The sequence below is a fragment of the Hyla sarda genome, chromosome 4, assembly GCF_029499605.1.
Source record: "Hyla sarda isolate aHylSar1 chromosome 4, aHylSar1.hap1, whole genome shotgun sequence".
Taxonomy (NCBI): Eukaryota; Metazoa; Chordata; class Amphibia; order Anura; family Hylidae; genus Hyla; species Hyla sarda.
In genome coordinates, this window is record NC_079192.1 from 310,431,372 (window position 1) to 310,446,063 (window position 14,692).

Consider the following 14,692-nt stretch of genomic DNA (forward strand, 5'->3'; position numbering starts at 1 on the left):
TGTTCACCACAGTAAACCAATGTATATAGGACTTACACAGTAGAGTACAAGCTAGTTGAACTGAATCCTGTCTACAGCTGCATCTGCATTAGTAAAAGGAAAAGCACACTAGAGACTTTCCTTTCAGTATATCTGCTGAATAAGCAACTCTAAAAGGAACAGTGACCAAATATATACAGGCTCTGCAGGCTGCAGGGACTCACAGGTGACGTCTTCTCTAATCTGAGTCACTTTTCTTGTTTTTCTTCATCTGTCATTCTCATCTCTATACAAACTATTTCCTGACGTTGCCCCCCACATGCCCTCACATTGCCTTCATGTTTTCTCACATTACCCCCATATTTCCTGACATTGCCCTATTTTTCCTGACATTGCCCACATATTTTCTCACATTACCCCCATTTTTCCTGACATTGCCCTATTTTTCCTGACATTGCCCACATATTTTCTCACATTACCTCCATATTTCCTGACATTGCAGCCATATTTTCTCACGTTGCTTTCATATTTCCTGACATTGCTCCATATTTCCTGACATTGCCCCCATATTTCCAGACATTGCCCCTATATTTCCTGACATTGCTCCATATTTCCAGACGTTGCCACCCAAACCAGGCCCCAAAGCTCCAAGCCCTCTGCTCCCCGTGGCTCCTATTCTCTCTGTGCAGGCAGCATCATACAGAGAAATTGCATGCATGACGCAGAGCGGAACCGTGCAGCTCCATCCTGTTATGGCTGCAGTGTACTCTGTGTGTTTCTTAAAGGCGCTCATGTGGTGGCCCAGTACGGGAGGTGTTACCCCGTACCATTGCTGCCCTGTCAGGCAGCCTCCCTTCAGTGTCCACTTGACCCCCCTTACATCTGTCCCCCATGTAAAGATGTTTATTATGTATTATACTGTGTAATGTATTAAGAAAGTGTTGTCACTTTAAGACTGTTTACCATGTGAGTTGTCATGTGATTGTTACACAGGAGGTATCAGTGACCAGGTGACTTAAGGGTGACCAATGAGACCCCCCAGAGCCTCCCCTATAAAAGCCCTGGGTGGAGCCTCTGTGCTCTCTTGCTTCCTGCTGAGGTCCAGTGCAGTCAAGCCTAAGTGTGTGTCCAGAGTCATAGGAGGCCTCACGTCCAGTCTGCAGCCGCCATCTACAAAATCTACAAGTAAGCCACAGTCACAGTGATGTCAGTCACCAGTCAAGTCATCAGTCACAGTCATCATTTGTCAAGTCAACGTGGCCTGCATTAAATTGACCCCATCTACTATAAGTCCCAGCAAGTCCTTAAATAGGCACTGTCACCAACTTTATTTTTTGATATGTTGTAGCATTTATGTACTACAACATATCTCTAATATACTTTTATTATTTTTTTTTCATTAAAAAGGTTTCATTTACATTTAAAAACCAGCCACTAGGGGTCACCCTCCTAGTGGCCGGCTGCAGCCTGGCGTGACGTCAGGCCTGAAAAAGGACTGATTTTGAAGTGGCAATCAGTCCTTTTTCAGTTAGGCTGCACTCGCTCCCTGCCTGTCAATCAGACATGCGGGAGCGAGCGCATTGGCTACCCGGCCACTGGCTGGGAGGCCACTCCTCCCGCACATCGCTGCCGCCGCTGTCCCTGCATGCCCGCTGCTGGACTCTGCAGTAACTGCAAGTGTAATGAGGGAAGGGGGTATGCGGGGCGGGGGGGGGGGAGGAGGGAACGGGCTAGCGCCGCAGCGCCGCTTGTAACTAACTAATAGTTTATCTACACAGGGTGCCTCCAGCTGTTTCAATACTACAACTCCCAGCATGCCCTGACAGCCAATAGATGTCAGGGCAAGCTGGGAGTTGTAGTGGTGAAACAGCTGGAGGCACCCTGTGTAGATGAACTAAGGGCGGAAGTCCCCCCCAGCAGGCAACAGTGATGTGGTGCCTGCTGGGGAAGTCTGCCTGGTAGTGAGCACACTGCCAGGCAGACAAAAGGCATTTTTAATATAGTAAAATAGCAGGGAGGGGATTAGGTATAGATTGGCAATAGGCAGGTACAGAAAAAAATAAAATAGGATGGTGGGACCTACCCTTTAAGGTCTCTGAGTCACTGGTCACCTCCGTGGGCCCTGGCTGAACTGTATAGACTTTTTCGACCTGTCTACCCTCAGTAAAGCTACCGTTGTCCGTAACTTGGCGTCGGAATCATTATTGCCCCTGGATCTAGAGGTATACCTTCCGGTGGTATTGAGGATAAACCATGCCCTGGCATCACGAATACAAGGGTTTAATACCATCTGCCCCTAGGGTAATTTAATCTGCCCTTTGCATCACACCCTCTACCACAGCCACAAAGTTTAAAGGCGATATCCAGGATTGAAAAACATAGGGAGATCGAGGGGATCCCAGCGACCCCCCGCAATCTAAAGATTATCCCCTATCCTTAGGATAGGGGATACATTTTTCAATCCTGGATATCTCCTTTAAAGCTGCACCCACTCAGGGCATCCAGGAGATGAGTCCTGGATCCCCAAGCGGCGCCCTCATACACCTTAGGCACTTTCTACATCATCTATAGGTGGCGCTAGCCCTCACACCCTGCCATGTGACACTACCTGCTGCTTCCCTAAGGGACTACTATACCTAGCTAGCCTGCACTACAGCATCCATTATTACCTTGCGTATTGCCTAACTGTATAGCTTCCATAACAGAAAAATGCTTTAAGGCCCCCATCACATATGTCCATCGTCCCCCTGACTCTGTAGAAAAAGCACCAGAGGAAACGGAAACGGATCTTGCTGCAGTCCCCTGTCTGGCCTGCACAGTCAATGGCTGCCAGATGCTAAATAACTGATGACAAGTTTTTGGCTTGATTTACTGAGCTGTACACCGGATATTTATGAACCCAGTCTTATTCTTTGGTGCAAGAAGGCGTTCCAAAGCCCCAAAAGTGCTGAGGGCTTGAGAAAAGACTTCTGTATATTTGAATTGTACTATGTATGTACCCTGGGGACTTTTCCTCACTTGTTACATTTATAATTTTCGCTGCACTAGTCACTTTTGATTCATGTTTGGGTATTTGATTAGTAGTCATACATCGTACTTTTACTTATTACTTAGATACTTTAACCTGCATATATACTGTACCTAACTATTTGTGTATGCTTTTTTTTTTATACATAAAAGTGGGGTTCTGGTACATGCATATCAGTGTACAGATAGTGTGTCCTGGAGTACACCCTTCCCCAGTATTCCTCCCATTTCTTTCTATATCTTTTGTGATTTTACTTTGTCTTTTTCTTATTGATATGAAAGATTACACATTTTATTGTACAGTCCTTTTATTCATATAAAGGCTCTTTCTTTAAAAAAAAAAAAAAAAAAAATGCTTTTAGCCTATTGGAATGATGATGACCAGTCAATAAAACAGCTTTGTGGTCTCTATAAATCAAAACTGGGGGTAAAAGTATCCTTGTTGCCCGTAGCTATGGACCAAAAATAATTCTTCTTTAGTTCTCTAAACTTAAATAATGAAATATTTGCCCTGACTCACTGCTCTGGGTGACACAGCCATTCTTTCCCTAAGCTTTATAACACAATGCCCGTGAATTCTCGACAATCACCACAAGATGGCAGAAGAGAACAAGGCACTGTTTATACTTTGCATTACAGAGCACTGTTTCTGTAAAACTAAGGGAAATTTACTGGCTAAGCAAGCAATTGTAATATTATGGGGAACAGCATGACCGGTTTCTATGGGCATCTTCCACCATTGCTCCGATAGTAATATCCATTGGGTCAAACACATCAGTTACATATCTCTACAGAAGCAATCTTGTAAACATTATGTAACCGAATTGCAAAGGTAATTTTTTTACACTATTTAACCTGTTGGGGACGGAGGGCGTACAGGTATGCCCTCACATCCCGGTACTTAAGGACGGAGGGTGTACCCTTAAGCCCTACGCATTTCCGTTCACTGCCGCTCGCCGGGCGATTATCGGAATGGGATGACTGCTGAAATCATTCAGCAGACATCCCATGGCAATGCCTAGGGGGGTCCCCAGACCCCCCCTCATAACGGCAATCGCCGTGATTTGCCGGTCAATTCTGACTGGCAAATCATGGTTTTTCTGGGCTGAACAGATCTCTGGTGACCCGATCGCCTGGAAAATAAGGGTGATCGGAGCTTTTAGAGACAGCACCGATCACCCTGAAGGATAGGAGTGAGGAGGTAGGGGTGCAACCTCCTCCTATCCCCTGCGATTGGCCAATCAGGACTGACGTTAACGTTAATTTCCCCTGCTCTGCCCACCGATGGAAGTCCGGGCAGAGCAGTGGGGAACAAGTGGGGCAAGGGGGGAGCATGGAGTAGATGGTGGGCGGCTGCACAGATGGCGAGAGGATCACTGGTAAGTGATCTTCACTGTGGCCTTCTCGAAGTTGCAAAACTACAACTCCCAGCACAGCTAGTTGGGTGGGGAAAGACTGAGTTAGTCTGTTACCTAACTCAGTGGTTTGTCACCAGTGTGCCAACAGCTGTGGCAAAACTACAACTCCCAGCACGCACGGTCTGTCAGTGCATGCTGGGAGTTGTAGTTTTGAAACAGCTGGAGGCATCTTCCCCCCCCCACCCCATGGTGGGTGTTTACATACATTCACACAGGTGGGTGTTTACAGTGGGTTTAAGTTTTCTGCCGCAGCTCAAGCTCCCAGCGGGAAATTCGCTGTGAACCATGACCATTTCAATGTACCCTAAAAGCACTACACTACATTACATCTACACAAAATAAAAAGTAAGACACTACATATACACACACCCTTACACTGTTTAGGGCCACATATGGGGTATTTCTGTGCTTGGGAGAAATTGCGTTACAAATTTTGATGGTCTTTTTCTACATTTTCCCCTTGTGAAAAGGAAAAGTTAGGGGCTACACCAGCATATTAGTGTAAAATAAAAACATTTTTTACACTAACATTCTGATATTGCCCCATACTTTTCATTTTCACAAGAAGTAAAAGAACAATTTCTTCTGAGTACGGAAATACCCCATATATGGACATAAAGGGCTCTACGGGCGCACAACAAGGCTCACCATGAGATTGCACCATGTACATTTGAGGCCTAAATTGAGGATTTGCACAGGGGTGGCTGATAGTTACAGAGGTTCTGACATGAACTCAAAAACTAAAACACATCCCTCAAGGAACGTAACAAGGGATACAGTGAGCATTAACACCCCACAGGTCTTTTAGGAATTTTTGTTAAATTTGGGAGTGAAAATTAAAAAAACATTTTCACTGAAATGCTGGTATTACCCCACATTTTTCCTTTTTAACAAGGGGTAATAGATGAAAAAGCCCCCCAAAATTTGTAACCCCATTTCTTCTGAGTAAGGAAATACCCCATATGTGGATGTAAAATGCTTTAGGGGCGCACTACAATGCTCAGAAGAGAAGGAGCTCCTATGCTGCCAGAACAGTGGACTCCTCTCACATGTGACCCCATTTTGGAAACTACACCCCTCACATAATGTAATAAGGGGTGCAGTGAGCATTTACACCCCACAGGTGTCTGACAGATTTTTTTTCGTCCGTAAAAATGAATAATTTTAATTTTAATTTGCACAGCCCACTGTTCCAAATGTCTGTCAAATGCCAGTGGGGTGTAAATGCTCACTACACCCTTTATTACATTCCATGAGAGGTGTAGTTACCGAAATGGGGTCACATGTGGGGGGGGGGGGGGTCCTCTGTTCTTGCAGCCCATGGTCTTTGTAAAGGCACATGGCCCCCAACTTCCATTCCAACCAAATTCTCTCTCCAAAAGCTCAATGGCGCTCCTTCTCTTCTAAGCTTTGTAATGCGCCCACAGAGCACTTGACATCCACATATAGGGTATTTCCTTTCTCTCCTTTTCTTACCTTTTGGGTCTTTTTCTCCCATTACCCCTTGTGAAAATGAAAATTCAAATATTCGAATTCGAATATGGTCAATGCAGCTCATAACTAGTAAGATCCAAAGTTATAACATGAAATGCAGCAGGACCAATTTATTATTTTTTTTATACACATTTTTATATAATAAAATGTAAAAAGTTTATGGATATCAAGTTAAATGTTGGAATGTCCTCAGAAAAGCAGCTACAGTTACCATAGCTAGTATAGTGTCTCTCCCTTGCATAAAATGGCACAAGGGGTAATGAAGAGGGGTGGTCAAATGGCACAGAGCGTTAAGAAGGTAGACAATGAAATGCCATAGGGGTGATGAAGGGGGATGATGAAATGGCACAGGGGAATGAAAGGGAAAGGAGAAATGGCACAGTGTTGATGAAGGAAGGTGATGAATTGGCACAGGGGTGATGAAGGAAAGTGATGAAATGGCACAGGGGGTGATGAAATGTCACAGGAGTGATGAAGGGGAATGATGAAATGGCGCAGGGGGTGATGAAATGACGCAGGGTTGATGAAGAGGGTGATGAAATGGCCTAAGGGGGTGATGAAGGAGGGTGATAAAATGGCACTGGGGAAAGAATGGGAATGGAGAAATGGCACAGGGGGTGATGAAGGAAGGTGATGAAATGTCACAGGGGTTGATGAAATGGCAGGGAGGTAGCACATTTTTAAATACTATTACTCATACGAACGCATACATAAATTATAATAAGGAAATGTTTGGAGACACAACATATTTCATGAAACCCTTTTGTCATACTTTTACAAGTATAAATGAGATGTGTTGTATCACCATATATTTAGTTATTACAATATATGTAATATATCTTGTATCTGTATGTCTCCATATGTCTAATTTACAACTCCTGTTTGTTAGTAAGAAAATGCTTGTCACAAAACTATGAATGTCTTAAACTCATGTTACCAACATGACAAGCTTGGAAAGCTCTGCCCTAGAGATTTGGCATATCACAGGGTGCGAATCTAGGTTCTAGAAGATTCATAAGATATTTACACTAGGGATGTAAGAAAAAATCGATTCCCGCGATTATCTCGATTTTTCACTTGCCGATACTGAATCGATTCAAAATATTTTTGAATCGATTCTTTTAGTGATGTGGAATTTGTATCTCCTGATGCACAGAACAGCATGTCCCGGGCATCAGGAGATACAAGTTCCACATTTTGTCAGCCGGATCTGACACGGCGGCGCTCTGGGTGTACGGAGCGGGCTCCAACTCGTGCCCGCTCCATACTCTGCAGCCCCCGGCTGTTCTCAGTAGCCGGGGGCCGCTGATGCACCACCGCCGCTAATATCCAGCATGCGGTGCTCTGCAGTGTGTATGGAGCGGGCTCCCGACTCGTGCCCGCTCCATACTCTGCAGCCCCCGGCTGTTCCCGTAGCCGGGGGCCGCTGATGCATCACCGCCGCTAATATGCAGCATGCGGTGCTCTGCAGTGTGTATGGAGCGGGCTCCCGACTCGTGCCCGGTCCATACTCTGCAGCCCCCGGCTGTTCTCAGTAGCCGGGGGCCGCCGCTAATAGCCAGCATGCGGCGATCGCCGCGGCTGGCTATTAACCCTTTAGATCGCCGCTGTCAAAGCTGACAGCGGCGTCTAAAGGGACATGTGTATGCTCTCCGTGGCTCTGTCATTGATAGAGCCTGGCTGGACCAGGCTCTATCAATGGATCGCAGATAAATGGAGTTCAATAGAACTCTATTCATCTGTCTGAGGAATCTAATGATTCCTAAAAGACTAATAAAGTATACAAATTTTTTTTTATAAAAATAAAGTTTTAATAAAAGTGTAAAAGACATTGTTTTTTAGACAGAATCAGGATATATCGCGATGTATCGTCACCTAGACGGTATCGCGATATATCGGGATATATCGAATCGCCACACTGGTATCGTGATTCGAATCAAATCGCCAAATTCTTGGCGATTCACACCCCTAATTTACACACATTTTTATCTGTAGAGCTGTGGACGATCTCACAATTTCTAAAACAGGATTACCTTTTTCAGGTACCTGATGAAGGACAATACCCTGAAGTGTAATAGAGCGATTATTGGAGATAAATATTTAGAAAACTGGACTCTTACATCTTCTACCTTGCTGATATTGGGCTCACAGGACCCCATTCTATGTTACTACAGATTGATGGATGATAGGATGATGGACTTATTTGTTAGATGCATTTCAAAGAATATTTCAGTACTCATTTTGATATCTGATGCGTTTCAAGCCTTTTTGTGTTGCTTGGAAAAATGGGAAGAGGAAGCATGGGAAAGCAGTGTAACAAAATGTAACTTTTATTATTATTATGATAATATGTGAACATTTTCTAATCCTAATGAATGAATCAATTTGTTCAGGATGCATGTACTATCTTTAAATGTGCACTGTCAGATACAAAAACTTTTGATATGTTGTAAAGCATGCAAAACCAATAGCTTTCATTAGAAAATGTTCAGTATTTCATACTGAAAAAGCCAGTCAAACAATTGCCCCTTCTGCCTGCTTGGACACATACTAGTCCTGCTGTATCCATGCATCATCACCTATGTCATGGACACACTTCCTTGATTGACAGCTGTGAGCGCAGGGCTCACAGATGGAGGAAAATTCCTCCCACTGTCAGCTTGTGTCCCGCTACTGTCAGTGAGGACAAGCTGGGAGTTGTAGTTTTGCTAATGCTAGGGGAGATGTGAGCAGACAGCATACTGAGGGAGGGGGCGGAGACCTGCACAGTGAGGCCACACCCCCTCCCTTTGAGAGGAATTTAGACTAGTGAGCTAAATTAAAAGTGTAATAAAAAAATAAATAAAGGTGCTAGACACATAAAAATTTGATGTACATGGTCAGGATTAGGTACTGAGTGATATATTTAAAAAATGTTTTTTTTTTGTGAGATCGCTTTAAGTTGAATTATAAAAGTCATATTTAGATTTTTTTGTTGCACTGCTTTTCCATACTTACATATTATTTGTGGCAGTGACCACATGTGTGTGACATACATTTTGTGGTGGCAAATGGTTGTGTGCGTTCTGAGCCTTTTACCTTTGGGTAAGATCCAAGGTGAAGACATGAAATGCATCAGGACCAATTTATTATTTTTTTATACACATTTTTTATATTATAAAATGTAAAAAGTTTATGGATATCAAGATAACTTTTGGAATGTCATCGGAAAAGCGGCTACAGTGACCATAGCTAGTATGATGTCTCTCCCTTGCATCATTTTCTGCATCTTGTTCTCCAGTGAAATGCAAAGACACTAACAAAAGGTAAGCTGTGGAAAGTTTTTGTAAATGTATTTTTAGTTGGTTAGATCGTGGATATTTTTGTATGATAAAAATAATGGCACACTCTTATAAGAGTTAGGGCTCATACACACTGAGGAAATTCAGCAAGGAATTTACTTGCTGAACTTTCTTGTTTAATCAGCGCTGCCCAAAATTGGTGCTTATTTCGCACAGAATTTCACAGAAGAAATAAACAATGGAAATCAAAGTCCTATTGACTAATGGGCTTTTCCAGGTGGATTCTGCAGAAAGAATAAACATGTTTATTGTCTGGGTAGATTGCGGATCCATGTCAGAAATTCTGCTTCAAAACTTTCGTAGTATGCAGTGTCTCAGCTTTGATTGGTTTATACTTAACGCTTTGTTTCATACTGAGTGACACTATCAAATCTACTGGATTTGTAGAGCGTCATTTCTGCAGATGATACTTCAGGCTGGTGGCCTTAGTGTGAGCCAAAGACCTTTATATCAGGTCATACCCTTGGACGAGCAGTGTCTGTGTTATAAACACTTCTGTTGGCTGTAGTCACACTATGTACTAAATATCTTCCCTAAGGAGGAGAGGTTACTGTCCAGCAATTTGTAACGTCAATCCCTTCTGATTTGCCAAATTGTGAATCATGGACTGAGGTATCTGGTTTTTCTATTGCATCACCAGGACATGTTTCTCATGTGTCGTTCAAGGCATAGTTAGTCCTTCCATTTACTTTTACACAGCATTGCAATTACCTTGACATTTAGTAATGGATTTCTAGTAAACCTTAGTAACCAGTTGGGTATTTGCTTTCACAGTGTAGTGTGTAGAGAAACACTATGGTATATTAATAATGCAAATCCTACAAATTGCTAATAATTATATCACACTTATAAACTTTCATCTGTAGGAAAATATGGACTACTGGGGCAGATATTCAATGAATGTATGCAAAACAAATATAAGAGACTGGTTTAGAAGACTACTTAGAAGTTTTTCAGATACTCTATAAGGGGAGTCCCTTGTTTAGTACCCTAAACTATTAGCTGGTGTGGAGAGTGAATACTTCTGAAGACTCCAAAAGTCTATGTGTTACAAGGACAGCACACTGATTTCAATAAGAACCCATTAGGATGCTGTACACCAAATATGTATTGAGCAGGCTTTTGGCGTTTTGGCGCTCACGTAAGCCTTTCTTAGGTCAAGATACATGTACCTTGTTGTAAACGAATTGGGTCCACTGAGCAGCATACTGTGTACACCTTCAAACATATGTGCCTTTCATAGAGTTGTGCCCATCCCCGTTCACAACTCTATAAGAGGTTAGTAATGCACTTTTAGTGTGGTGGTGGGCCCGCCCCCACTTTAAATACTACACAATGGAATGCCCCTTTATCCTTTTGTTTTCTACTCTCACTGTTGAGGGAAAGAAGGGTAGGGCATGTTGGATTTTAACTGTACAACCCTAATTTTCTGGGAATATTAAGATGGTGACAGAGCAATCTGTCTTCGGCTTACCCTTCCCATCTCCATAAAGAAAACATGAATGTTGAGCCTTGCTAAACGTTCATCTGTCTAGGGAGATCCTGTCGGCCAACAGGAGTTGAAAGTGTATGGGAAATTTAGCTGGCAAAAGATTGCATACAAGTAACAAAACTTGCAAAAACTAACATGTTTCCCCTTCTGTTTCCCCTTCTGATATCATCAATATGACTGCCTATGGGATCCAATCCATAAATGTTTATAGCAGGATTTGCAGATAAGTTCAGGCTTTTCTGGTTTCTGGTTTCACGTCATAGTTTGTGTCATATTTTTCATTAGTCATCTTCCATGTCCTCTTGTAAAAGTAATGACTGTACTGCATACATGTAATGGTTGACCTAAGTTACATCGGATGCCTTGCATAACATACATTTAGCGATTCTCTACTATTGCTTTGATCCACTAACCTACATGGTAATAAACATTTTATATTGCCAAGGTCAGAGTAGTATGAAGGAGGCTGTGTGCCACAATACTTAGGCTAGACTCCCCCCTCTTGCAAACATATGTGCTGCAAATAGTAATGTGGGGGCCCAGTACAGAATCTGTCATTCTGTACACCTGCCCGTCCTGTGTGGCGGCTTCTTTGTTAGTGTTTCCTTGGGCCCACATCCCTCCAAAGGACTATAAAGTGTAATAAGTTCTCCTGTTATGTGCTGGTTAATCTTTTGAGGCATTTGTCTCTTTAAATCTTTGTTGCCAAGGCCTATGTTACCAAGAAAGGTGCAAGGTGAACAGGTGACTTATTGGTGACCTATGGGATCCCTCTAAATTGCTCCCATATATAGCTGGGAGGAGCTAGCCTAGTCAGTTCTGTGTTTAGCTGAGATACAGCCAAGTGAAGACCTGAGCAATTGTCTGGTGTTCCTGTGGGTTGCCAAGGCCTAGTCACGCAGCCACACAACTACTACCAGTTAACCCCTGCAGGTGAAAGTCAAAGCTTGGCAGTAAGCACAAATACAGGGGACAAGTCTAGTCGAGTTAGTCAAGCTAGTCAAGTCTGTCATTTACTAAATTCAGCGTGGGTTGCACAAGTCAGTCCAAGTCCACTACAAGTCGTAGTGAGCCAACAAGCTTCCTAAAGTTCACTGAGCATCTCCTTGGGCCTGAACTGAGCTGTAAAGACTTTAACACCTTGTCTGCCTCAGTAAAGTGCCGTTGTTCCGTAACCTTGCATCAAAGTGATTATTTACCCCGTACCTGGCCCAGGAACCAGCGGCCATACGTTGGGTGGTGTAGAGGATAACCATGCCTTGGCATCACAAACACAAAGGGTTGGGGGGGGGGGGGAAGTTCTCTACCTTCTTTATTAAGGGAAAACACCTTAGGAATATTGCGTGATGATGTAAGAACATCATCAGATTTGAATTGTTTGTCTGTATATGTTTATGAAATCTAAACAAAAATGTGAACAAACAAACAAAGGGTTAATCCCATCTGCCCTGAGGGTTAATATCATCTGCCCCTTCAACACCCTCGCCACAGTAATAGACGCAACCAGCAAGTTCAAGTGTCCCCGTTTTGTAAAGCAATTGACCCCAGCCTTTTTAACTTGCAAGCCACAGACAATTTTGAGTGATGGTCTGGAGACATATTTAAGTGGAAAATGTAAACATGATAAACACAAAGAATTACAGCATTATGACATTTCAATCTGCAGATGCAATGCTTTAAGTGTGAAATTTTACCCACTGATATTACAATCCCACATATATGCTATTCTTGGGGGTAAGAGTGATCTGCGGTTATGTGGATATAAAACTGGAGCTGCAAGTGAAAGTGCATAATTTAGGACTCAATTTTAGTATATTATAATATATATTATAATATATTCACTGCTGAGGAAAGGGCTGCCGTACCCTGAAACGCATTCATCAATATTGATTTTACTAAAACTCTTGCTGCCACAAACCTGGGATGCACAAGATCAGCTAAAGATCATAATCTAACTTTGGAGTGTACCCCAATTCAACTGCTAGTTGCTGGCTCATCTCGCCACAACTTAGAACCTTGCAGAGGACATTCAACAGATGTGGGCATCATTGGACTTGTAGTCTTTCACTACAACCCTGTAAATCTTCAATGGTGAGAGGTATACAACACCTACAACTCATTTCTTTACAGTGGAATTCTGCAACATCATCGGTGAGCAGCTTTATCTTAATATTATCTATTCTAACCCATATTCTAAAAGTATTGTATTTGATAGTCTGAACCTGTAATTATACAGAAACGGGATCCGCAGCCAGATACACTGTTACATCTGAGCCGATATCTGGACACTATACCAAGATTGTTACATCAAAGTATCCATTTGTAGCAAACAGTGCATGTATTGAAAAATAAGGATTAACTTTATGTATACTGTTATGTCATTTGAATAATACATTGAGGAGGGAGAAGATCGCAAAGGGCCCTCTGGGGAGCCACATTGTGTGAGGAGTGACATTCGGCTCACAAGTTACTGGCTGGGGAACCCTGCCTTAAAGGGTACCTCTCATCAAAAAAACTTTTGATATATTATAGATTAATGTATGCAGAATAACTTTACAATTGCAAGTTATTAAAAAATATGCTTCTTTCTATTTAATTTTCCACTTTGAAGAAATGACCACTAGGGGTCTCCCTACCAGTCCTGGCAGCAAGCATTTCAGACTCATGCTGGAGTCCTAAACACTACGAGCTGCCAGTCTGCTTTGTTCACAAAGGAGAACACTCAGAGCTGCCAGCCTGCTTTGTTCACAGCCTGTTTGGCAGTGAACAAAGCAGTCTGGCAGCTCTGAGTGTTTAGGACTCCAGCATGAGTCAGAAATGCTTGCTGATAAGACTGATCGGGAAAAATACAATAGAAAGAAGCATATTTTTCATTAACATGCTATTGGAAAGTTATTCAACATTCATTGATCTAAAATATATCAAAAGTTTATTTGATGAGAGGTACCCTTTAAGGGATCCATAGCAAGAAGAATTTGCTGACCTTTATAGTAATAACATCTTTAGCAACTGTTTTTCAAATCTAATGCTATATTCACACAATTTTTTTTCCAGATGTACTTTATTGGTAAAAATATGTCTGCAAATTTGCAGAAAAATTGTGTCCACATTTTCTAATAAACATGTGCTCTATGTAAGTCTATGGGAGAGTGGTTGTCTATTATGCCACTTTTTTTACCACAGCAGTAAAAAATGCCTCCGTTCTTTTACATATTGTATACACAAACAACCACTTTCCCATAGATGTACATAGAGCACATTAATGTTAACAAATGCCAATGAAATTTTTCCACGGTTTTGCAGACGCATTTTTTTTTTACAAATGACATAACCCTAAAAAATACTGCGTGAACATAGCCTTAGGCTTGTAAAGCTATTGTTTGATATAGCATTTACTAGCCATGAAGCTTTTAAGACACTTTATACATAACACAAGAAACAAGATACCCAAGGGAAATATGGGCAAGTGAATCTAACTTATTTTTTCTTTTTCTTTTTATGCCAGCATGAACTATAGCACACATTGTGGTGCTGTACAGCCCCTTTAAAGGGTACTCCACTGGAAAACATTTCTTAAATCAACTGGTGCCAGAAAGTTAGACAGATTTGTAAATTACTTGTATTTAAAAATCTTAATCCTTCCAGTACTTATCAGCTGCTGTATGCTCCAGAGAAAGTTTTTTAAATTATTTTATTTCCTTTCTATCTGATCACAGTGCTCTCTGCCGACACCTCTGTCCATTTTAGGAACTGTCCAGAGCAGGATAGGTTTGCTATGGGGATTTGCTCCTTTTCTGGACAGTTCCTAAAATGGACAGAGGTGTCAGCAGAGAGCACTGTGGTCAGACAGAAAGGAAATTAAAAAAAGAAAAGCACCTCCTGTGGAGCATACAGCTGCTGATATGTACTAAAAGGATTAAGATTTTTAAATAGAAGTAATT